General features: G+C 40.1%; 1 protein-coding gene across 3 annotated transcripts in view; it reads left to right on the top strand.

Annotated features, from left to right (window-relative positions):
• ARHGAP1 (Rho GTPase activating protein 1) overlaps window positions 1-25226 on the top strand; it is a 169522-nt gene that overhangs the window by 94819 nt on the left and 49477 nt on the right. Inside the window, exon 1 of one of the 3 annotated variants that reach the window (XM_053720309.1) lies at window positions 13044-13113. The exons of the other annotated variants lie outside the window; for them this stretch is intronic. The gene's annotated coding sequence lies outside the window, so the exon portion shown is untranslated. Of the gene's footprint in view, window positions 1-13043; window positions 13114-25226 lie in introns of those variants that run through there. 3 annotated transcript variants of the gene reach the window in all.

Below are 25226 nucleotides of genomic sequence, written 5' to 3'. Positions count from 1 at the left end.
ATAACTGATAGTTACATTGTAGCTATCTTAGGATTTATATTTATTTTACAGGCAACTTAGTAACTATTTAATAACTATTGTACCTCGTTAAAATAAATACAAACTATTTTAATAACTACCTAGCTAAAATGAGTACAAAATTACCTGTAAAATAAATCCTAACCTAAGTTACAATTACACTTAACACTACACTATCATTAAATAAATTACCTAAACTACCTACAATTAATTGCAATTAAACTCAATAAACTAAAGTACAGAAACCCCCCCACTAAATTACAGAAAATAAAAAAGAAATACAATAATTTTAAACTAATTACACGTAGTCTAATCCACCTAATAAAATAAAAAAGCCCGCCAAAATAATAAAATTTCCCTACCCTATACTAAATTACAAATAGCCCTTAAAAGGGCCTTTTGCGGGGCATTGCCCCAAAGTAATCAGCTCTTTTACCTGAAAAAGACAAATACAATACCCCCCCCCCCCCAACATTAAAACCCACCACCCACACACCCCTACTCTAAAACCCACCCAATCCCCCCTTAAAAAAAACCTAACTCTAACCCTCTGAAGATCTCCCTACCTTGAGCCGTCTTCACCCAGCCGGGCACAAGTGGTCCTCCATACAGCAGAAGTCTTCATCCGATCGGGGCAGAAGAGGTCCTCCAGACGGTAGAAGACTTCATCCAGGCTGCATCTTCTATCTTCATCCTTCCGGAGCGGAGCCATCTTCTATCCAGCCGACGTGGAGCCATCCTCTTCAAATGACGTACTAACAAAGAATATCAGGCAGAGCAGGACCTGGAACTCCCAAACCCAGGGATACCGAGCAGCATCTCAGCCTGGTGCATGCAGAGTCTGTACTATGGACTGACTGCTCTTGAGACAAAAAGTAGGAGAGTTTGGAACAGGCAATACCCAAAGCTGGGGCAGTGAGTTCAGCTACAGCCGCGTTGCGCATGCTGAAGTACACATACCGCCGTCATAGACTTATAGCCGATTTCAAAAGTCTGCATAAGAGAAATATTTCTCATACAACTACAGTGACGAGGCTCTTCACTCAGAATCTAGATGTGTGAGAAATGTTTCTCTTATTATGAAGACCTTTGAAATCTTCCAGGGGTTCACCTCAAATTTCACTCTCGGTCCACTGGTAGACCGCAATCTACCTCTTTCCACCCCTCATATAGAAAATGAATTTATTCAAAATATAAAAGCCCTAAAACCATAACACCCAAATGTTTAAACACTTGAAAGTGATGCAATATAGCTGTAAAAAGCTGACTAGAAAATATCTCCTGAACATCTCTATGTAAAAAAGAAAGATTTTACCTCAAAAGTTTCTCAGTAGCCACATCCCATTGTAAATGACTTCTAAGCAGCAAATCAGTATGTCTGTCCCGGGACAGCTGAAGGAGCGAGCTTTCGTGCACACTCATTTCCCTATTCAGTCCTAACGCTGCTTTTTTACGCCCACTGGTATTAAGAGTCATGAAGGTTTAGGGTCACCGCACACTTTTTTGGCCTTACCGCAAACCGACTTACGTAAACTTCGTAAAGTCTATTTTCAATGGGACTTCCATAGCGCCGGTATTAAGAGTCTGTCCTGGGAGGCCAAAAAGTGAGCGGTACACCCTACCCCGTCAAAAGTCCTAACGCATTTAAAAGTCAGTAGTTAAGAGTTTTATGGTACTACGCCGTAACATAAAACTCATAACTAAAGTGCTAAAAAGTACACTAACACTACCTATTAACCCCTAAACTGAGGCCCTCCCGCATCTCAAACACTATAAAAAAGTTTTTAACCCCTAATCTGCCGCTCCGGACATCGCCGCAACTATAATAAACATATTAATCCCTAAACCGCCGCACACCCGCCTCGCAAACATTAAATATTATTAACCCCTAATCTGCCGTCTCTAACATCGCCGCCACCTACCTACATTTATTAACCCCTAATCTGCCGCCCCCCAACGTCGCCGCCACTATATTAAATCTATTAACCCCTAAACCTAAGTCTAACCCCAACACCCCCTAACTTAAATATAATTTAAATAAATCTAAATAAAAATTACTATTATTAACTAAATTATTCCTATTTAAAACTAAATACCTATAAAATAAACCCTAAGCTAGCTACAATATAACTAATAGTTACATTGTAGCTAGCTTAGGGTTTATTTTTATTTTACAGGCAAGTTTGTATTTATTTTATCTAGGTACAATAGTTATTAAATAGTTATTAACTATTTAATATATACCTAGCTAAAATAAATACAAAAGTACCTGTAAAATAAAACCTAACCTAAGTTGCAATAACACCTAACACTTCACTACAATTAAATAAATTAACTAAATTAAATACAAATACCTAAATTAAATTAGCTTAAGTACAACCCCCCCCCCACTAAATTACAGAAAATAATAAACAAATTCCAGATATTTAAACTAATTACACCTAATCTAATAGCCCTATCAAAATAAAAAAGCCCCCCCCCCCCCCCAAGCTCTTTTGCGGCCCAAGCCCTAATCTAAAAAATAAAACCCACCCAATACACCCTTAAAAAAAAAACCTAACACTAACCCCCTGAAGACCCTGATTTACAGTTCTGAAGACCTGACATCCATCCTCAAGGAAGCGGCAGAAGTCTTCATCCAACCGGGCTGAAGTCCTCAACGAAGCCGGGAAAAGTCTTCATCCAAGCCGGGCGAAGTGGTCCTCCAGACGGGCAGAAGTCTTCATCCAGATGGCATCTTCTATGTTCATCCATCCGTCGCGGAGCGGCTCCATCTTCAAGACATCTGACGCAGAGCATCCTATTCAAACGACGGCTATCAGCCAATCGGAATCTAAGGGACGCCATCTTGGATGACTTCACTTAAAGGAACCGTCATTCAGTAAGAAGCCGTCGTTTGAAGAGGATGCTCCGCGTCGGATGTCTTGAAGATGGAGCCGCTCCGCTATATTGTAGCTATCTTAGGGTTTATTTTATAGGTAAGTATTTAGTTTAAAATAGGAATTATTTAGTTAATTATAGTAAGTCTTATTTAGATTTATTTAAATTATATTTAATTTGGGGGTTAATATATTTAGTATAGTGGCGGCGACGTTGGGGGCGGCAGATTAGGGGTTAATAAGTGTAGGTAGGTTGACAAGCTGTTCTAATAACCTGGTAAGACTGTTAACTCGGTAAAGCTGTTCCTGTTTGCTTCTGATTTGTTGTCAGCTATCTAAAAACACTTACCAAAAGCTGTACTAATAACCCGGTAAGACTGTTAACCCGGTAAGACTGTTCCTGCTTGCTTCTGCTTTATTGCCAGATATCTAAAACTATCTACTAAAAGCTGTACTAATAGCCCGGCAAGACTGTTAACCTGGTAAGACTGCTCCTGCTTGCCATTGCCCTGTTGCCAGCTATCTAAAATCACCTACTAAAAGCTTTAAGTTCATCCTAAAGGGACAGTAATCTGCTGGACTATATGGTTTACTTGTTATAAGCACAAAAAAAAAAAAAAAAAAAGTATAAACGGTTGAATATGTTTGCTGTCCCCTGCTGTTACTAATTTGCACATCATACTAGCAATTTGTTATTTAATGGTTTGGTTTTCAACAGGATACAGGGGCTAATGCAGGTTTTTTAAGGGGTTATCTTAAGGTTGCTGTAGTTAAAGCTCTGACATAAACTATGATTGTGTATGCCATATTGGCATAACAGCAACTGAGGCCTTGTAAATAGCTTAAAGGTATACACAACGAATCAACAAGAATTATTTTTCTCTTGTTAAGTGTATCCAGTCCACGGATCATCCATTACTTGTGGGATATTCTCCTTCCCAACAGGAAGTTGCAAGAGGATCACCCACAGCAGAGCTGCTATATAGCGCCTCCCCTAACTGTCACATCCAGTCATTCTCTTGCAAGCCTCAACCAAGATGGAGGACGTAAGAGGAGTGTGATGTTTTATACTTAGTTTATTCTTCAATCAAAAGTTTGTTATTTTTTAATGGTGCCGGAGTGTACTGTTTATCTCAGGCAGTATTTAGAAGAAGAATCTGCCTGCGTTTTCTATGATCTTAGAAGAAGTAACTAAGATCCATGGCTGTTCTCACATATTCTGAGGAGTGAGGTAACTTCAGAGAGGGAATGGCGTGCAGGTTTTCCTGCAATAAGGTATGTGCAGTTAATATTTTTCTAGGGATGGAATTTGCTAGAAAATGCTGCTGATACCGAACTAATGTAAGTAAAGCCTTAAATGCAGTGATAGCGACTGGTATCAGGCTTATTAATAGAGATACATACTCTTATAAAAATGTAATATAAAACGTTTGCTGGCATGTTTAATCGTTTTTATATGTATTTGGTGATAAAACTTATTGGGGCCTAGTTTTTTTCCACATGGCTGGCTTGAATTTTGCCTAGTAACAGTTTCCTTAGGCTTTCCACTGTTGTAATATGAGTGGGAGGGGCCTTTTTTAGTTCTTTTCTGTGCAGATAAAAATACTGACAGAGACATTCAGCTTCCCTCTGCATGATCCAGGACATCTCTGGAGGGCTCAAAAGGCTTCAAAGTCGTTTTTGAGGGAGGTAAGAAGCCACAGTAGAGCTGTGGCAGTTGTTGTGACTGTTTGGAAAAAAAAAGAAAAAAAAAAAGAAACTTCTTCCAATAAATATTCTGGAGTTAAGAGCGATATTCAATGCTCTTCTGGCTTGGCCTCAGTTAGCAACACTGAGGTTCATCAGATTTCAGTCGGACAACATCACGACTGTGGCTTACATCAACCATCAAGGGGGAACCAGGAGTTCCCTAGCGATGTTAGAAGTCTCAAAAATAGTTCGCTGGGCAGAGTACCACTCTTGCCACCTGTCAGCAATCCATATCCCAGGCGTGGAGAACTGGGAGGCGGATTTTCTAAGTCGTCAGACTTTCCATCCGGGGGAGTGGGAACTCCATCCGGAGGTGTTTGCTCAGTTGATTCATCGTTGGGGCAAACCAGAGTTGGATCTCATGGCGTCTCGCCAGAACGCCAAGCTTCCTTGTTACGGATCCAGGTCCAGGGACCCAGAAGCGACGCTGATAGATGCGCTAGCAGAGCCTTGGTTCTTCAACCTGGCTTATGTGTTTCCACCGTTTCCTCTGCTCCCTCGACTGATTGCCAAAATCAAACCGGAGAGAGCATCAGTGATTCTGATAGCACCTGCGTGACCACGCAGGACTTGGTATGCAGACCTAGTGGACATGTCATCCTTTCCACCATGGACTCTGCCTCTAAGACAGGACCTTCTGATACAAGGTCCTTTCAATCATCCAAATCTAATTTCTCTGAGACTGACTGCATGGAGATTGAACGCTTGATTCTATCAAAGCGTGGCTTCTCCAAGTCAGTCATTGATACTTTAATACAGGCACGAAAGCCTGTTATCAGGAAAATCTACCACAAGATATGGAGTAAATATCTTTATTGGTGTGAATCCAAGACTTACTCATGGAGTAAAGTTAGGATTCCTAGAATATTGTCTTTTCTCCAAGAGGGCTTGGACAAAGGATTATCAGCTAGTTCCTTAAAGGGACAGATTTCTGCTCTGTCTATTCTTTTGCACAAGCGTCTGGCAGAGGTTCCAGACGTCCAGGCATTTTGCCAGGCTTTGGTTAGATTTAAGCCTGTGTTTAAACCTGTTGCTCCCCCGTGGAGCTTAAACTTGGTTCTTAAGGTTCTTCAAGGAGTTCCGTTTGAACCCCTTCATTCCATTGATATTAAACTTTTATCTTGGAAAGTTCTGTTTTCGATGGCTATTTCCTCGGCTCGGAGAGTCTCTGAGCTATCTGCCTTACAATGTGATTCTCCCTATCTGATTTTTTATGCAGATAAGGTAGTTCTGCGTACCAAACCTGGGTTTTTACCTAAGGTGGTTTCTAACAAGAATATCAATCAAGAGATTGTTGTTCCATCGTTGTGCCCTAATCCTTCTTCAAAGAAAGAACGTCTTTTACATAATCTGGACGTAGTCCGTGCCTTGAAGTTTTACTTACAAGCTACTAAGGATTTTCGTCAAACATCTTTCCCGTTTGTCGTTTCCTCTGGACAGAGGAGAGGTCAAAAAGCTTCGGCAACCTCTCTTTCCTTTTGGCTTCGGAGCGTAATAAGCCTAGCCTATGAGAATGCTGGACAGCAGCCCCCTGAAAGGATTACAGCTCATTCTACTAGAGCTGTGGCTTCCACCTGGGCCTTCAAAAATGAGTCCTCTGTTGAACAGATTTGCAAGGCTGCGACTTGGTCTTTGCTTCACACTTTTTCAAAATTTTACGAATTTGATACTTTTGCTTCTTAGGAGGCTGTTTTTGGGAGAAAGGTTCTTCAGGCAGTGGTTCCTTCCGCTTAATCCTGCCTTGTCCCTCCCATCATCCGTGTACTTTAGCTTTGGTATTGGTATCCCACAAGTAATGGATGATCCGTGGTCTGGATACACTTAACAAGAGAAAACATAATTTATGCTTACCTGATAAATTTATTTCTCTTGTAGTGTATCCAGTCCACGGCCCGCCCTGTCCTTTTAAGGCAGGTCTAAATTTTAATTAAACTACAGTCACCACTGCACTCTATGGTTTCTCCTTTCTCTGTTTGTTTTCGGTCGAATGACTGGATATGACAGTTAGGGGAGGAGCTATATAGCAGCTCTGCTGTGGGTGATCCTCTTGCAACTTCCTGTTGGGAAGGAGAATATCCCACAAGTAATGGATGATCCGTGGACTGGATACACTACAAGATAAATTTATCAGGTAAGCATAAATTATGTTTTTCTCTAATCTTTTCTTGCTATTTTGTCCTAACATTTATTGTAACAGGCAGACTTCTCATATAGAATAAGCACTATACCCGAAATACCTGTGCTAAAGGAGATTAAGGCCCTGGCTCCTATCACTTAGGCTTCAAGGAGCTCCTTTTGTACACTTTATTTAAAGAGCAGTCCATCATAATACACTCAACTACACAATAGACCCAACCACATAGGGTCCCTATAGGGCCGATGTAGACGACTTTAGGCCTTTACATCCCCCCTGTTGAGGAACAGGGCTAAAATTCTATTTTTTTACACCCATCTGTATATTCACGATAATCACCCCACACTAACACACTTTTTGTTTGTTCATGATTTCTCGCATTTTTTACTATAGTAACACAAAGAACTCCCACCCTATGGACAAATTCATTACCAGTTATAAATTAAACACACCAGCATGCCGCCTAAAATAAGAGACAGGAAGACTAGGACTAGTGCCGACATCTCAGCAAATTTATCTCCGTTAGTTAACATGGTAGACACACATCTGAGGGAACCCCAAGACATTGTGAAACAAATCTCAGATCTTATAATTCCACAATTCGAACATCTTAAAACGGAAATATCAAATCTTGCTAATGAGGTTAAACATTTTACACATAGGCTAAATGAAGCAGAACAGCGTATATCAGATTTAGAAGATATAAATGTTCAACAAGCAGCTACTATCCAGGATCAATCAGCACAGCTCGTAAATATCCAGTATAAATTGAATGAGCTCGAAGATCGAAATAGGCGTAATAATGTCAGAGTAATAGGTTTACCTGAAACCTCTGATTTCCATGATCTCATTGAATTTATATGAAGGGTTTTACCTCTGGCTTTGGGTATTGATCCCAGTTCTCTCCCGCTGGCAGTTGAAAGGACTCACTGTATAGGTACCCCAAAAGGTTTACCTGATGGTAAAATTAAGAGCAGACCGGTGATTGCAAGGTTCCTGAATTTTCAGGATAAGCTCAGAATCAAGACAAAACAATACTCTTATTTCAAGATTTCTCGGTAGAAACTTCACTACAGCGCAAATAAATTACGCCCCTTTGCTCTAAACTTATTGCCAGTGGGATCAAGGCCACAGTTATATACCCAGGTAAAATAAAAATATTTACGGAAAATAAGCCCATGATTATGAGCGACCCTAGGGAGGTCAGAGACTTTGCAAATAAAAAGGGTATCACTCTTTAAAAACGGAGTTAAATTTTAAGATGACTTATGTTACCAAAAGTATAATTATGTTTATGATTATTCTATGCAACCATGGTGTTAATTTTATCCTTAAAAATCTTACCGACATAGTTGGTCTCCCAGAGGATGTTATCTGGGTCTGTGTTTTTTTTCTTCTTCTCCTCTCACTCCCCCTCCTCCCCCACACTGCTACTTATATATTTATCTGCATGTTTAGATGAAGCCTCAACTTAAATTGGCATCTTGGAATGTCGGTGGCATTACGTCACCTCAAAAACGGAAAAAAATCATAGCCCAGCTAAATCGTTATAAGCCAGATATAGTCTTCTTACAGGAGACCCATTTGAAGGAAGGGGAACTTATTAAACTTAAAATGGGCTGGATATGTGAAGTGCTAGGCACTCCGTGTAAGAATAGGAAAAAGGGAGTGTCATTTCTTTTTAATAAAAATTTATAATACATCATATTAGATTTAACATTAGATCCAGATGAAAGATATATGATTTCACAAATAATGATTGAAGGCATGCTCCTTAATCTGTGCAACGTCCGAATAAACTAGAGCGACCATTCTGGGATAATCTACAGACACTTCTCACATTTTATTCAAAAAACCTTGTTATTGCAGGAGATTTTAATTTAACCGTATACCCGACCCTAGATGGACTTAAACCTGCACTAAATAAAAATAGCAAACAAGAATCAAAATTATTTAAAAATTTTATAAACTTATTACATATTAAGGATATCTGGAGAATACAGAACCCAGATATAAGAAGTTTTACCTGTGAGTCCCACTCATATCAAACAATGTCTAGGATAGATTACTTTTTTGTGTCTGAAAATATGTTGGGGCTAGATATGTTAGCGTATATTAAAGAGGTGGTTATTTCAGACCATGCGATTCTTACCCTAAAGATTACTTTAAGAAATTTGCAGGGTGGCAATAATAGGTTGTTTTTCCCAAGATATCTGTCAGACAATGTTAAATTTAAAGCTTGGCTGAAAATAAAATGGAAAACATTTTTCCAAATAAATTTCTTCCCGTCTATTCGGACAGAAATACTGTGGTAATCCTTTAAGGCCGTGATTAGGGGTGAGAGTAAGGCTTATCTAGTTATCCAAAAAAGGAAAATGACAATGAAGGATACACAACTAGCTACCCAATTACGTAATGCCTACAACACATATGTTAGTGACCCCTCCCCAAAATTCTGGAAGCTTTATCAACAAATTAAAAAGGAAAGAGAAACTTTTCTAACGCAAAGATCAGCGCAAGACGCCCTTAGAACTAGGTTCTTTTACTATAGATATTTAGGGAAAGCCGGGAAGTACCTGGCTAGTCTCACCAAATCCCAAAAAAAGAAAGCCATGATTGAAGCCCTTAATACACCATCAGGCAGAATTTCTAAAATTAATGAAATTAACAATTAAGTTTTACAATATTTTCAAGAGCTCTACTCTAAAGATAAAATAGATTTAGTATCCAAACATAAATTTTGGCAAAATATGCAAACCCCAAAACTGGAAAGGGAGCAACAGGAGGCGTTAAACGCTCCAATCACCTCTAATGTGGTAATTAAGGCTATAAAGAAAGCAGCACTGAATAAAGCTGCCGGCCCGGACCAGATTCCTATAGAACTCTATAAGATTCTGTCAGATGATATAGTTCAAACGTTGGTTCTACTTTAAAACAGCTATTATTCTGAATTAAAACCTTGCTTTAGATATTTTACAGCTTCACAAACTGTCCTGATCTTAAAAAAAGATAAAGACCCAGAACAGATAACTTCATACAGGCTGATATCACTTTTAAACAGTGATTACAAAATGTTGATGAGTATTCTTGCTGAAAGGCTTAAGCTAATAGGCCCTCTTATACACAAGGACCAGGTCGGCTTTATGCCAGGTAAGAACTTATCACGTAACCTAAGGAGACTTCAACTGATTTTAAATAATTTTTCCTTTAATAGGAGTGGAACTCTGAAAACCCCTGATGCTGCAATAATATCAATCGATGCAGAGAAGGCCTTCGACTCCATCTCCTGGGATCATCTGTTTACAGCTCTTCCCAGGTTTGGAGTCGAGAGTGCTTTTCTAGAGTTTATAAAATTAATTTATAATTCTTCAAATTCTTCCATTCTGATTAATAACTCCCCTACTGTTAATTGTTCTAGACAGGGTTGTCCACTCTCCCCTTACCTTTTCAATTTGGCGCTTGAACCTTTAGTAATATATATAAGAAAAGAGATAGAGGGGATTAAACTTGGACAGAGGAAAACTATCACACTATTATATGCTGATGATCTATTAGTATTGACAGCTAATACAGGCAGGAATATCCCACTATTGATTCAGATCCTACAAGAGTTCAGTCCATTTTCAGGATACAGAGTAAATATGCTGAAATCAGAAATCTTCTGGCTAAATAAACATAAAGACTCGTTCTAGGCACACTATTTTAAGGAAGCTAAAACAACTTTTGTCTATATTGGGATTAAATTGTTCTCCCAAACTTCTTTATTTGATGCAAAACTTGCCAAAAGTAATAAAACAAGCAGATCTAAAATCACTTAATCAGATATTTATTCAATTTATTTTGGGGGAAAAAGGAAGGCTATTGCGCTTAACAAATTATCATTGCCCAGATATGATGGGGGGCTGGCGTTCCCAGATATAGAGATTTATAATTTAGATTGTATCTCAAAAATAGCATTAGATTGGCTAACAGGCGCAGACTATTACGCAGATTTATTAAGAGGAAACCCTAGCGCGGCCATTTTCTCTGAAGGCATTGCTACATGCAATCTCGATAAATGCCCAATTAAAATTAAACAGATGCCAGCTATTTATAATGTAATTCAGGCCTGGCACAAAATATTAAAAAAACTACATATCACCCATAAATTTTCCAAATATTTGACTATAGCAGGTAATCCTAACTTTACTCTGGCTTTAAATTCAAAAATCTTTAATAGTTGGGCACAACGGGGACTAATATACCTAGAGCAGCTGAGAGAAAGTGGCACTGGAGCCTGCCGATCAATGCAGGATTTAATCCAAGAATACGGGATCTCCAATAGGGACTTTTTTCCCTTTTTCCAGATTCAGCATTTTCTACAGGTTCTCCTAGAGGAGCTGCAAGAGGATCCGGTATCGGAAATCGTGTAACCTGCGATAAACCTTTCTAAAGCAAGGAAATATAACATAACTACATTATATAAAATAGTTATGAACTGGAAAGGTAATGATAATGTAAACAAAATTGCAGAATGGTGGAAGGTCCCGGTTGAAATTATACATAAAAGCTATATGCTGGCAGACTCAACACTCTCCACTTCGTGGAGAGAATCCCATATGAAAATTATTAATCATACATATATCACACCTCATATGAAAGCGTTCTGGGATAATTCAGGTACTTTTTGTCCCAAATGTAAACTCTCTAAAGCAGATTTAAAACATTGCTTTAGGGACTGCCCTAAGGTTAGGACATTCTGGTATAAGACTAATTACTGGATTAGATGAACATATTTTTTTCTTTACAGATGGCCATAAAGAAGGCCTACATAAAAATACCTCACATCTAAACACAGTAATAATGGCAGGCAGATTACTGATTCTTAAATACTGGAAATCTTTCAAAGCTCCTAATCTGACAGAACTCAGGCATAAACTCAAAAACCATCTTATAATGGAGCAGATGGACACCTCAATAAACTCTGAGGTACAAATCAAACGCTTCCTGATCAAATGGGGGAACGTAATCACTAGTTTTCCTAAAGAAATTCAATTGTTGGTAATTCTACCTTTTCAAAGTACAGAGACGCTAGAACTGGCCATAGCAAATAAAGAATTCCCAGAGCTATAGGTGGATTAATGCTAGTTATATCGAAGGTTTCCTACAATGGGGGAGGAGGAGGGAAGTGAGTAGTGGTAGTCTTTTTTTTTTTTTTTCCTCCCTCTCTTTTGTTTCTCCCCTTTCTTAAATTATAAAATGTGAAAATTCCAATACATTTGTGATTAAGAATTTAAGGTAACCATAACAATTTGTGAACAAAGTGTAAATATATACATTATTTTATAGGTGATTATAGGCAGCCATGTGTGGCGTGTCTCTCCTGTTTGTGTCACCCTATTCTGATGTCATGCAGACTGCATACTTGCTTTGCTTTTTCTTTGTTTTTGTGTTGGACCTAAATAAAAAAAATAAGTGTAGGTAGGTTGCGGCGACATTGGGGGCGGCAGATTAGAGGTTAATAAATATAATGTAGGTGTCGGCGATGTTGGGGGCAGCAGATTAGGGGTTCATAACTATAATGTAGGTGGGGACGGTGTCCGGAGCGGCAGATTAGGGGTTAAAAAATATAATGCAGGTGGCGGCGATGTCGGGGGCGGCAGATTAGGGGTTAATAAGTGTAAGATTAGGGGTGTTTAGACTCGGGCTTCATAGGAATCAATGGGGCTGCGTTACCGAGTTTTACGCTGCTTTTTTGCAGGTGTTAGACTTTTTCTCAGCCGGCTCTCCCTGTTGATTCCTATGGGGAAATCGTGCACGAGCACGTACGACCAGCGCACCGCTGACTTAAGCAGCGCTGATATTGGAGTGCGGTATGGAGCACAATTTTGCTCAACGCTCACTTCTTGCCTTTTAACGCCAGGTTTGTAAAAACCCGTAATACCAGCACTGCAGGTAAGTGAGCGGTGAGACAAAACTGCTCGTTGGCACCGCACAGCTCAAAACGAAAAACTCGTAATCTAGCCGACAGTTTGTGAAAAAGTTAAAGGGACCATCTAGTCAAAATGAAACTTTCAGGATTCAGATAGGGCATGCAATTTTAAACAATTTTCCAATTTACTTTTATCATCAAATTTGCTTTGTTCTCTTAGTATTCTTAGTTAAAAACTAAACCTAGGTAGGCTCATATGCTAATATCTAAGCGTTAATTCATGTGTGTTATATAGATAACATTGTGCTCATGCTCGTGGAGTTACCTAGGAGTCGGCACTGATTGCCTAAAATGCAAGTCTGTCAAAAGAACTGAAATAAGTGTGCAGTCTGCAGAGGCTTAGGTACAAGGTAATCACAGAGGTAAAAAGTGTATTAATATAATAGTGTTAGTTATTTAAAACTGGGGAATGGGTAATAAAGGCATTATCCATCTTTTTAAACAATAAAAAGTAGGCTGTCCCTTTTTAACAATTTGTTTTATATGATCACATTTTGCATTAATTATTATACCAAAATGGGCCTAGCACAATACCTTGGGTTGTCTACTAAAAAAAATATACAGTTTTGATTGGTAAATTTAAAAAAACAAAACAAGGCTCTATTTCTCTTTAAATGGAGTGTTGGCAAAAATGCTAAAAATTCACTGGTATTTTGGGCAAGTTTTTTTTTTTAATTCCTGGGGTTAAACATCAAAAAGACAAACAAAGAAGCGTGGCTTTGTTTTCTTTTGGGTTTCAATTTATTATTCAGACTTGGTGAATGTACCACCTGCTCTATGTACTTAGCACTATATGCCAAAAGATCTGCATTTCAAATTGTATTTTTTTTTTTAAAAACAGATTTTGCAGGGTTTTGCAATTCCAGCACACTCCACTGATACTCCCTTTTCAATACCTTTGTCTAATCTAATATACTTTTGCCAGTCAGAGGCCAGGTGTATATGAGATCCTGCGCTGATCTGAGCAATCACTGTGTAGCATATATCAGGGTAAAGTAAACTGTCATGCTTAAAGGGACATTATACACCCATATTTTTTTTTCGGTTTTGGATTTGTGTTGCAAACATGTAGTGTACCCCTAATGAGCTTTTGAAACATAATATAAATAGAATTTTTTTTCTTGCCGAACGTTCACATTTTTTTTTAACTTACCAAGCCCAAATTGTTTCTGTGAATACGTTCGGCCGCTCTGGCTATGCACGCTCCTGTGAACACTCCATGTAGAGCGCATGTGTGCCATTAACTGTGACGTCAGTTCTCCTTCAGCATGGGATCACGGCGCTCCTATGCACACTCCCATGCTTGTCATTAGTGGTGACATCAGCTCCATTGTGAGGAGTGCAATAAAATGCTCCTCACAGTAGAGCTGTCAGAAGAAAAAGGTTATTTTTCTGTTATTGGCTACTGTTACTTATTTGCTGCTATTATATACAGAGGAGCATATTACCTACAGTGTGCCAGACTGATTTTACTATCCCTCCTTTAATAGATCTGTATCGGCTGATTACATACAGTGCCGGACTGTGCTTACTCTCCCTCCTGTACTAAATCTGTATAGGATTGTTACCTACAGTGTGCCAGACTGATTTTACTATCCCTCCTGTACATAATAATAATATATATGAAGGATGTCCATATTCTTACACATTTGGTATCCATAGTGTTCACAGCGTTTTTAAATTTCAACTTTCGGTACTTCTCATCTTGTGACTTTAGATTTCAGTCCCATACAGAAATCTCATAAAGTCACAAGATGAGAAGTACCGAAAGTTGAAATTTAAAATTGCTGAGAAGAGCAGGCAATTACAGAGAGAATGACAGACAGTGTTAGAGGGAGCTGATTTACAGTGCAGACCCTTGCTGAAGCCCCTGCATGCAGCATCAGCACAGTATCTGTCAGGCTGACTGTGCACAGTCTCTGCAGCCTTACTGGGAGCACAGTACTGGACAGGTCACTGATGATGACACCCGTATATGTCTTTTCCTATCCGTGCGCTTCAGTCTGGGACTCAATGTGCATGCGCAAAAAATGTTAGGAAAAGCTTTTTAAATTTAAGTTGAAACAAATACTGCAGTATTTGTATTTTGTTTTGTTTTGTTGTTGTTTTTTTGTTTTTTTTTAACTTCCTGTTAATTCTTGTTAACCACTTAAGGACCAAGGCCATTTTTCAATTTCTTTCCCTTAAGGACCAGGGCTATTTTTACATTTCTGCAGTGTTTGTGTTTAGCTGTAATTTTCCTCTTACTCATTTACTGTACCCCCACATATTGTATACCGTTTTTCTCGCCACTAAATGGACTTTCTAAAGATACCATTATTGTCTTCATATCTTATAATTTACTATTAAAAATATTATAAAATATGAGGAAAAAATTGAAAAAAAACACACTTTTTCTAACATCTGTTACACATCTACAACCACCAAAAAACAACCATGCTAAATAGTTTCTAAATTTCTCTTGTTAAGTGTGTTCAGTCCACGGGTCATCCATTACTTATGGGATATATTCTCCTTCCCAACAGGAAGTTGCAAGAGGATCACCCAAGCAGAGCTGCTATATAGCTCCACCCCTCACATGTCATATCCAGTCATTCTCTTGCAAGTCTCAACAAAGGAGGTTGTGAGAGGAGATAGGAGTAACATTCTTCAATCAAAAGTTTATTTTAAAATAGCACCGGAGTGTGCTGTTTGTTCTCTCAGGCAGTATTTAGAAGAAGAATCTGCCTGCGTTTTTTCTATTATCTTAGCAGACGTAACTAAGATCCACTGGCTGTTCTCGCACATTCTGAGGAGTGGGGTAACTTCAGAGAAGGGAATAGCATGCGGGGTCCCCCGCAAATGAGGTATGTGCAGTAAAATATTTTCTAGGAATGGAATTGACTATGAAAACACTGCTGTTACCCATATGACGTAAGTACAGCCTTTAATGCAGTAGTAGCGACTGGTATCAGGCTGATAAATGTATGCGCAGTTGAGTTATTTTCTAGGGACTAGAATTTAACTTTAAATACTGTTAGTACTGAAATAAATGTATGAGCCTTAACTGCAGTAGAAGCGACTGGTAGCAGGCTTAGTGATAACTTTGCATAACACTGGAAAGTTGTTTTTTAAAACGTTTACTGGCATGTTATTAGTTTTGTGAGGTACTTTGGTGATAAATCTTTTTGGGCATGATTTTTTTCCACATGGCTAACGTATATTTCTGCATAGACAACGTTATATCAGGTCTCCCACTGTTGTGATATGAGTGGGAGGGACCTTTTTTTAGCGCCTTGTTGCGCAGTTAAAATTCTAGCACAGTCTTCCTGCTTCTTCCTCTTTGATCCAGGACGTCTCCAGAGAGCTCAGGGGTCTTAAAAATTCATTTTTGAGGGAGGTAATCAGTCACAGCAGACCTGTGACAGTGTGTTTGACTGTGAGAAAAGCGTTAAATCTTAAATTGATTATCCGTTTTGGGTATTGAGGGGTTAATCATCCTTTTGCTAATGGGTGCAATCCTCTGCTAATTTCATACATTTACTGTTTAAAATTGGTTGCTATAACCGTATTAGTTCATTGTTATTTCAACTGCGACAGTTTTTTTGTGTTTTTAAAAGCGCTGCAGCGTTTTTTATATTGCTTGTAAACTTATTGAAAGAAATTTCCAAGCTTGATAGCTTCATTGCTAGTCTGTTTAAACATGTCTGACACAGATGAATCTGCTTGCTCATTATGTTTAAAGGCCAATGTGGAGCCCAATAGAAATATGTGTACCAATTGTATTGATGTTACTTTAAATAAGAAATTATCACCAGACAACGAGGGGGAAGTTATGCCGCCTAACTCTCCTCACGTGTCAGTACCTTCGCCTCCCGCTCAGGAGGTGCGTGAGATTGTGGCGCCAAGCACATCAAGGCACTTACAAATCACTTTACAAGATATGGCTAATGTTATGAAAGAAGTATTATCTAATTTGCCTGAGTTAAGAGGCAAGCGCAATAGCTCTGGGTTAAGGACAGAGCGCGCTGATGATATGAGGGCCATGTCTGACACTGCGTCACAATTTGCAGAACATGAGGACGGAGAGCTTCATTCTGTGGGTGACGGATCTGATCCAGGGAGACCGGATTCAGAAATATCAAATTTTAAATTTAAGCTTGAGAACCTCCGTGTATTACTAGGGGAGGTATTAGCGGCTCTGAATGATTGCAACACGGTTGCAATCCCAGAGAAATTATGTAGACTGGATAAATACTATGCGGTACCGGTGTGTACTGACTTTTTTCCTATACCTAAAAGGCTTACAGAGATTATTAACAAGGAGTGGGATAAACCCGGTGTGCCTTTTTCCCCTCCTCCGATATTTAGAAAAATGTTCCCAATAGACGCCACCACACGAGACTTATGGCAGACGGTCCCTAAGGTGGAGGGAGCAGTTTCTACTTTAGCCAAGCGTACCACTATTCCGGTGGAGGATAGTTGTGCTTTCTCAGATCCAATGGATAAAAAAAATTTTAGGTTACCTTAAGAAAATGTTTGTTCAACAAGGTTTTATATTACAGCCCCTTGCATGCATTGCGCCCGTCACTGTTGCAGCGGCTTTCTGGTTTGAGTCTCTGGAAGAGGCTATTCGCACAGCACCATTGGATGAGACTTTGAACAAGCTTAAAGCCCTTAAGCTAGCTAATGCATTTGTTTTGGATGCCGTTGTGCATTTAACCAAACTAACGGCTAAGAACTCCGGATTCGCCATTCAGGCGCGCAGAGCGCTATGGCTTAAATCCTGGTCAGCAGATGTAACTTCTAAATCTAAATTGCTTAATATTCCTTTCAAAGGGCAAACCTTATTCGGGCCCGGCTTGAAGGAGATTATTGCTGACATTACTGGAGGTAAGAGTCACACCCTTCCTCAGGACAGGGCCAAATCAAAGGCCAAACAGTCTAGTTTTCGTGCCTTTCGTAATTTCAAGGCAGGAGCAGCATCAACTTCGCTCCGCTCCAAAACAGGAAGGAACTGCTGCTCGTTACAGACAGGGTTGGAAAAGCAACCAGTCCTGGAACAAGGGCAAGCAGGCCAGAAAGCCTACTTCTGCCCCTAAGACAGCATGAAGAGAGGGCCCCCTATCCGGAAACGGATCTAGTGGGGGGCAGACTTTCTCTCTTGGCCCAGGCTTGGGCAAGAGATGTCCAGGATCCCTGGGCGTTGGAGATTATATCTCAGGGATACCTTCTGGACTTCAAAGCTTCTCCTCCACAAGCGAGATTTCATCTTTCAAGGTTATCAGCAAACCAAATAAAGAAAGAGGCTTTTCTTCACTGTGTACAAGACCTCCTAGTAATGGGGGTGATCCACCCAGTTCCGCGGACGGAACAAGGGCAAGGATTTTACTCAAATCTGTTTGTGGTTCCCAAGAAAGAGGGAACCTTCAGACCAATCTTGGACCTAAAAATCTTAAACAAATTCCTAAGAGTTCCATCATTCAAAATGGAGACTATTCGAACCATCCTACGCATGATCCAAGAGGGTCAGTATATGACCACAGTGGACTTAAAGGATGCCTACCTTCACATACCGATTCACAAAGATCATTATCGGTACCTAAGGTTTGCCTTTCTAGACAGGCATTACCAGTTTGTAGCTCTTCCCTTCGGGTTAGCTACGGCCCCGAGAATTTTTACAAAGGTTCTGGGCTTGCTTCTGGCGGTACTAAGACCGCGAGGCATAGCGGTGGCTCCGTACTTAGACGACATTCTGATACAAGCCTCAAGTTTTCAAAATGCAATGTCTCATACAGAGATAGTTCTAGCATTTCTGAGGTTGCATGGGTGGAAAGTGAACATGGAAAAGAGTTCTCTGTTACCACTCACAAGGGTTCCCTTTCTAGGGACTCTTATAGATTCTGTAGAGATGAAAATTTACCTGACGGAGTCCAGGTTATCAAAAATCCTAAATGCTTGCCGTGTCCTTCATTCCATTCCAAGCCCATCAGTATCTCAGTGCATGGAAGTAATCGGCTTAATGGTCGCGGCAATGGACATAGTGCCATTTGCGCACCTGCATCTCAGACCGCTGCAATTATGCATGCTGAGTCAGTGGAATGGGGATTACTCAGATCTGTCCCCTTTACTAAATCTGGACCAGGAGACCAGAGATTCTCTTCTCTGGTGGTTGTCTCGGATTCATCTGTCCAAGGGAATGACTTTTCGCAGACCAGATTGGACGATTGTAACAACAGATGCCAGCCTTCTCGGCTGGGGCGCAGTCTGGAATTCCCTGAAGGCTCAGGGATCATGGACTCAGGAAGAGAAACTCCTTCCAATAAACATTCTGGAATTAAGAGCGATATTCAATGCTCTTCTAGCTTGGCCTCAGTTAGCAACACTGAGGTTCATCAGATTTCAGTCGGACAACATCACGACTGTGGCTTACATCAATCATCAAGAGGGAACCAGGAGTTCCCTATCGATGTTAGAAGTCTCAAAGATAATTCGCTGGGCAGAGTCTCACTCTTGCCATCTGTCAGCGATCTACATCCCAGGCGTGGAGAACTGGGAGGCGGACTTTCTAAGCCGCCAGACCTTTCACCCGGGGGAGTGGGAACTTCACCCGGAGGTATTTGCTCAACTGATTCTTCGTTGGGGCGAACCGGAAATGGATCTCATGGCTTCTCGCCAGAACGCCAAGCTTCCTTGTTACGGATCCAGGTCCAGGGACCCGGGAGCGGTGCTGGTAGATGCACTAGCAGCCCCTTGGGTTTTCAACATGGCTTATGTGTTCCCACCGTTTCCGTTGCTGCCTCGTCTGATTGCCAGGATCAAACAGGAGAGAGCATCAGTGATTCTGATAGTGCCTGCGTGGCCACGCAGGACCCTGTATGCAGACCTAGTGGACATGTCGTCCTGTCCACCATGGTCTCTGCCTCTGAGGCAGGACCTTCTACTTCAGGGTCCTTTCAACCATCCAAGCCTAATTTCTCTGAGGCTGACTGCATGGAGATTGAACGCTTGATTCTATCAAAGCGTGGTTTCTCGGAGTCGGTTATTGATACATTGATACAGGCTCGGAAACCGGTTACCAGAAAAATTTACCATAAGATATGGCGTAAATATTTACATTGGTGTGAATCCAAGAGTTACTCATGGAGTAAGGTTAGGATTCCTAGGATATTGTCTTTTCTACAAGAGGGTTTAGAAAAGGGTTTATCCGCTAGTTCGTTAAAGGGACAGATTTCTGCTCTGTCTATTCTTTTTCACAAACGTCTGGCAGAGAACCCAGACGTCCAGGCTTTTTGTCAGGCTTTGGCTAGGATTAAGCCTGTGTTTAAAACTGTTGCTCCCCCGTGGAGCTTAAATTTGGTTCTTAAAGTTCTTCAGGGTGTTCCGTTTGAACCCCTTCATTCCATTGATATTAAGCTTTTATCTTGGAAAGTTCTATTTTTGATGGCTATTTCCTCGGCTCGGAGAGTCTCTGAGTTATCTGCCTTACATTGTGACTCTCCTTATCTGATTTTTCATTCAGACAAGGTAGTTTTGCGTACTAAACCTGGGTTTTTACCTAAGGTTGTTTCTAATAGGAATATCAATCAGGAGATTGTTGTTCCATCATTATGTCCTAACCCTTCTTCAAAGAAGGAACGTCTTTTGCATAATCTGGACGTAGTCCGTGCCCTGAAGTTCTACTTACAGGCAACTAAGGATTTTCGGCAAACTTCTTCTCTGTTTGTCGTTTATTCTGGACAGAGGAGAGGTCAAAAGGCTTCGGCCACCTCTCTCTCTTTTTGGCTTCGTAGCATAATACGTTTAGCCTATGAGACTGCTGGACAGCAGCCTCCTGAAAGAATTACAGCTCATTCCACTAGAGTTGTGGCTTCCACCTGGGCCTTTAAGAATGAGGCCTCTGTTGAACAGATTTGCAAGGCTGCAACTTGGTCTTCACTTCATACCTTTTCAAAATTTTACAAATTTGACACTTTTGCTTCTTCGGAGGCTGTTTTTGGGAGAAAGGTTCTACAGACAGTGGTTCCTTCCGTTTAAGTTCCTGCCTTGTCCCTCCCATCATCTGTGTACTTTAGCTTTGGTATTGGTATCCCATAAGTAATGGATGACCCGTGGACTGAACACACTTAACAAGAGAAAACATAATTTATGCTTACCTGATAAATTTATTTCTCTTGTAGTGTGTTCAGTCCACGGCCCGCCCTGTCTTTTTTTGAGGCAGTTCTAAATTTTAATTAAAACTCCAGTCACCACTGCACCCTATAGTTTCTCCTTTCTCGTCTTGTTTCGGTCGAATGACTGGATATGACATGTGAGGGGTGGAGCTATATAGCGGCTCTGCTTGGGTGATCCTCTTGCAACTTCCTGTTGGGAAGGAGAATATATCCCATAAGTAATGGATGACCCGTGGACTGAACACACTACAAGAGAAATAAATTTATCAGGTAAGCATAAATTATGTTTTTTTCCTGAGTTTAGAAATACCCAATGTTAACATGTTTTTCTTGCAAGTTATAGGGCAATAAATACAAGTAGCACTTTGCTATTTCAAAACCACTTTTTTTTTCAAAATGAGCGCTAGTTACATTGGAACCCTGATATCTGTCAGGAATACCTGAATATCCCTTGACATGTATATATTTTTTTTTAGAAGACATCCCAAAGTATTGATCTAGGCCCATTTTGGTATATTTCATGCCACCATTTCACCGCCAAATGCGATCAAATAAAAATATGTTCACTTTTTCACAATTTTTTTCCACAAACTTTAGGTTTCTCACAGAAATTATTTACAAACAACTTGTGCAATTATGGCATAAATGGTTGTAAATGCTTCTCTGGGATCCCCTTTGTTCAGAAATAGCAGACTTATATGGCTTTGGCGTTGCTTTTTGGTAATAAGAAGGCTGCTAAATACCACTGTGCATCACACGTGTATTATGCCCAGCAGTGAAGGGGTTAATTAGGGAGGATGTAGGGAGAGTCTAGGGTTAATTTTAGCTGTAGTGTAGTAGACAACCCCAAGTATTGATCTAGGCCCATCTTGGTATATTTCATGCTACCATTTCACCGCTAAATGCGATCAAATAAAAAAAAAACATAAAATATTTCACAATTTTAGGTTTCTCACTGAAATAATTTATAAACAGCTTGTGCAATTATGGCATAAATGATTGTAAATGCTTCTCTGGGATCCCCTTTGTTTAGAAATAGCAGACATATATGGCTTTGGCGTTGCTTTTTGGTAATTATATTATTATGCCCAACAGTGCAGGGGTTAATTAGGTAGCTTGTTAGGGAGCTTGCAAGGTTAATTTTAGCTTTAGCATAGAGATCAGCCTCCCACCTGACAAATCACACCCCAGGATCCCTCCCAAACAGCTCTCTTCCCTCCCCCATCCCACAATTGTCCCTGCCATCTTAAGTACTGTAACATAAAAGGTATATTTAAAAAAAAAAAAGAAAAGTATAGCATATTTACATATGCTGCTGTGTAGGATCCCCCTTAGCCCCCAACCTCCCTGATCCCCCCCCCAAACAGCTCTCTAACCCTCCCCCTCTACCTTACTGGGAGCCATCTTGGGTACTGGCAGCTGTCTGCTAGTACCCAGTTTAGAAAAAAATGCCTTTTTTTTTTTTTTTTTTATAATATATATATATTTTTTTTTTATGTAGTGTAGCCCCCCCCCCCCCATAGACAAACCACCACCCCCTCCCAGATCCCTTACAATTAACATTGTCTGCTGTTCCCCCGTCTCCCAACTTTTTTCTGTAGTATAGCGGTTCCCAGCCGCTCCCTCCCTGTGCACACGCACGCCCGCCCGCCGCTCCCCGTGCATGCGTGAGCGCTCCTGACAACCCCACCCCCGATCCCGCCCCCCTCTCTCTTCAATCTTCCATCGATGGCCGCCCACCCGCCTCCCACATCGGCTCCGAGCCACCAACGATTGCGGCCATCGATGCCGGTGCAGAGAGGGCCACAGAGTGGCTCATTCTGCATCGGATGGGGAAAATTTTTTATTGCAGGATGCCTCGATATCGAGGCATCACTGCAATAACTGTAAAGTGGCTGGAAGCGATCAGGATCGCTTCCAGACGCTTTAATCCCCAAAGTCATACAGGGTACGTCATTGGTCTTTAAAGACCAGGTTGTGTGCGACGTACCCTGTACGACTCATGTCGTTAAGGGGTTAAAGGGACACTGAAACAAAAAAAATATTTGGCGATTCAGATAGAGCATGACATTTTAAGCAACTCTCTAATTTACTCCTATTATCAAATGTTCTTCATTCTCTTTATCTTTATTTGAAATGCAAGAATGTAAGTTTAGATGCCGGCCCATTTTTGATGAACAAACTTAGTTGATCTTGCTGATTGGTGCATAAATTCATCCACCAATAAAAAAGTGCTGTCCAGAATACTGAACTAATATAAAAGCTTAGATGCCTTCTTTTTCAAATAAAGAAAGCAAGAGAACAAAGAAAAAATGATAATAGGAGTAAATTAAAAAGTTGCTTAAAATTGCATGCTCTATCTGAATCACGAAAGAAAAAATTTGGGTTCAGTGTCCCTTTGAGGACTACTACTAGAAAGAAACCGCTGGTTCAATGTCCCTTTCAGTACATAGCATCTGCTCCAGCCACTGCCAGGCGAGTGGAACAAGCAGCATTTTATAAGGTATTAAAATCGTGCAAAATGAAAAAATGAATAGTTTTATTTTCCTTAGTTAATGCAGGATTACATATTGATTTTAATGTCCTGTTAAGTAAAGTTATATGTCCTCCAGTATCTCTAGGGGTGAGTAAAAAAAAAGCAGTTTTCAGAGACTGACTAAATTTATGTACGTTACATATATTTTTACTATGCTTAATTAAATGTTTTCAAAATTGCCTTCGCTGTTGATATCACATGAAACATCAGTGACATTACTGGCATATCATTATTTTTTTTTAACTACCTTCAAATATAAAAAATGACCCTTCCGACAATGCGCTCCAACAGCTGTACAGTTACTGTACAAAATACTGCTGTGAACACTTCATGTGTTAACCTATCATTAACACTTTTTAATAGCAGCGTCTCTACTGAAATTGCAAGTTGTTACATATGTATACGCTCTTGTATTAAAACAGTATCTTATAAGCACTTGTAGATCAGGAATCGGAAAATGTAGGAGCCAGAAATGATTTTCCTATACACACGCCCAGACAAATTGTGAAAACCCAATTATGAAAGTGCATTGCAAATGTTATTTCACTATGCATAATTATAGTATGCTAAATTACATTATGTGTTTAGTCGACTGCTGGAAGCTTGCTGAACACATCTGTAAGCCAATGACAAAAGGGCTATATGTGTGTAGCAACCAATCACCAGCTAGGTCCCAGTAGTTCACTGTTGCTCCTGAGACTACCTAGGTATGCTTTTCAGCAAAGGATGCCAAAGTACAACGTAAACTTGACAATAGAATTACTTTGAAAAGTCTCTTTAAAATTGAATTAAATTACAGCAACATAGTACAATGTTGCATAATACAAGGGCCTCTCTACCTGTAGTGAACCTTGCATAGAGATTTGAAATAGGTGAATAGGCTGAACCAGTGAGAGTTTGGATGAGTATACAGAAGGGCATTGAGTGACTTACTATGAGCAATTGATCATGTGTTACACACAGCTAGTAATTGTGACAAGACAGTAAGATGCAGTGTGTTATTGGGGTAAATATATTAAGATGTTTTTGAGGGTATTCAGAGCCACGTATTTAAGAAGAAACTGCATATTTTGCCTCTCTGCCACCTTAGAAGTTGTGAGATCAATCCCTCTGAAACTTGCTCATTCAGGGTGATTGACACGCCCTACTCTTGCCGAATAGTTTGTATAGGAGCAAGGGGCGGGATTGCACAAGAAACCTCACGTGCAATGTTAAGTTTCACAAGCTATACAGCATTGCAAGTGGCAATTCTCCTGCAATGTTGATAAATGTCCATTATAAGGCTGTAAGTATAAATGCTTAGGTGAGAGACTTGCAGATAAGAGGTGAGCGTTTATTTAGACTAGAATTTCTCAGCAGCAGTTCAATGCGTCTATTCCAGTTGAGTAGAGTACTTCACTATTAACCTCCCAAAAAAAAAATATAGGTCATGTGGGTTTTTTTTTACCCCATCAAATGCAACCTACCTCTGTTCTCATAGGCAGGCCTAGTGTTAGGCAAAATAGGCAACGGCCTAAGGGCTTTCTCATGATGGAGCCTTACACAGGGGCTTAAACAATATGTACTATTTATTTTCTGGTGTTTTTTTTTCCCTAGGACAGTTGGTTTTTGATAGTATACCTGTCCTGTCCTCAAGATTTCTATTCTAATCCTCAGCCTCTTGGGCACAACCACAACCTATCTGGCTGCTCCTCCCTTTCTTCCACCTTATGCCAGCCTTAGTATAATCAATAGGCATGAGGACAATGGCAGCAATGAATGTATAAGGAGAATGAGGGGCTGCACT

Source organism: Bombina bombina, chromosome 7 (genome assembly GCF_027579735.1).
Source record: "Bombina bombina isolate aBomBom1 chromosome 7, aBomBom1.pri, whole genome shotgun sequence".
In the NCBI taxonomy this organism is placed as follows: domain Eukaryota; kingdom Metazoa; phylum Chordata; class Amphibia; order Anura; family Bombinatoridae; genus Bombina; species Bombina bombina.
Note: the sequence above shows the minus strand (reverse complement) of the source record. Positions and strands in the feature narration are given on the sequence as shown.